The following is a 1,949-nucleotide window of genomic DNA, read 5'->3' on the forward strand; positions in this document are numbered from 1 at the left end:
GTTGGACTACTTGAGTGAAGAGTCACCTCATGTGGGCAAGACACAGATGAAGAGTGCTTGGGTTTTGCTTTCAGCTCCATCTGCGTTACAGAGCACAGTTAGGAGTAGGGATCTAGACACAGACTCTGCTGCATAAGGAAAGAGACCGGGCTGTGAAAGCAGCTGAGTTTCTGAAGATAATCGCTGTATTTGCAACCACAGCACTGCTTCTTAGAATATCTTGGTGTCAGGTGGGACTCTTAGCTTCATGGTCAAAGGTCCCCCCAACTGTCTTTGGTAAGCAGAAGTTTTAGTATCTGCTTTAAGACTTCAAGTTTTGTTGGATTCCACAGACACAATTGAGGCCATTTAATTTGTATATGCAGCTATATCTCTGTAAGACAGAGATAAATGCCCGATGTATATGTGTGCATGTGATAATGAGCCTCCATACACATTTGTGTGTGTAGAGGCCAGAGGTAGGTGTTAGGTGTCTTCTTCTATTGATTTTCATGTTATGTCTTTTTAATTGAAAAAAATTTTGATGCAATATAGTTTATTCAGGGTTTCCCCTCTCCCAGCTTCTAACAGAACCTCTTCATTTCCCCACTCCCCCAACCCCATGCCCTTTTGTTAGCAAACAAAACAAACTAGTGTTATACCCACAGGTAAGTATAGCTCTGGCTACCATCAAAGATGCTTCTTTTTATAGCAGAAGACCATAACAGAAGGCCACAGCTGGTCAAATGCAGAGTGAAACTGACCATGGGTTTCTGAATACCAGCTGATAGCTCTACAATACAACCTGGACATCTAAGACTCAGACAGTATCATGGGAGAAGAGGTGGAAAAATTATAAGAGCTATGGGACCAGGTTGCCCGCTTTGATATAGTGTTTTCTATCTGTGATGGGCAAGTTACATTCCTGAGATCTCAGCCACAGGGCCACCTAAGCAAGACATGAACAATAACACCACCATGTGGCATGCCAACTTGGACAAAGGGGAGTCTCACAAGTCCCACCTGACCACAGGTGATTAAGGACTGCAGACAGAGAGAGAGAGAGAGAGAGAGAGAGAGAGAGAGAGAGAGAGAAAATCTGTCTTTTCCAGGGATGATCCCTGTGACAGGTTATCTAGTCCTAAGTAGTGAACTCTAAACATGTACACATACAATCAACACTAAATGGACTCAGCAGGCTATGTTTATATATAAATGTGTGTGCATGTGTGTGTGTGTAATGATAATAAGTAAAGAAGTAGAGACCATGAACTTGAGAGGGAGTGAGGGAGACATGGAAGGAGTTGGGGGAGAGGCAAAGGAGGGCTGAAAATGAAGTACTCATGTATGAATCCCTCAAAAAATTAAATTTTATAAATAGTAAAACTTTCATTTGTATGATTACTGATACTTATAAATATGGATTTTGATTGACACATCATTGTTATATAGTATGTGCTGCTTAGATATATATTCAATGTGGTATGGTTAGAGCAACTATTTAGCATATGGCTGCCACTTCATTTTCTAGAGTGAGACACTTAAATTTTAACTTTCTCAGTTACTTTGAATAACATAATTCATTACTATTGATTACAGTGCCATCAACTTTAGGATTCATTTCTCTTGTTTGTTTGAATTCAACCAATGATGAACAACTCTTCATTTTCTGTCTTCTGAACCCTGTTTCTACCTTTTGGTATCCAGAAGTTTTATTCTCTGCTTTAGGACTTCAACTTTTGTTGTATTCCACAGACATAATTGAGGCCATGTTGTCTTTATTTCCTTTAGCCTTGTTTAGCCTACATCATCCAAGTTCATTCATAGTAATGCAAATGACAGGATTTCTGCCTTTTTAAGTCTAAATAGTATTTCTTTGTTGGTATATGGTGCATTTTCTTTATCTACTTGGAAACTTAGTTATATCCATGTCTTAGGCATTTTAATAATGCCATAATGAGCACAAAAAT

The sequence above is a fragment of the Microtus oregoni genome, unplaced genomic scaffold (assembly GCF_018167655.1).
Source record: "Microtus oregoni isolate MIOR12 unplaced genomic scaffold, Mior012 000008F_ref0000371, whole genome shotgun sequence".
In the NCBI taxonomy this organism is placed as follows: Eukaryota; Metazoa; Chordata; class Mammalia; order Rodentia; family Cricetidae; genus Microtus; species Microtus oregoni.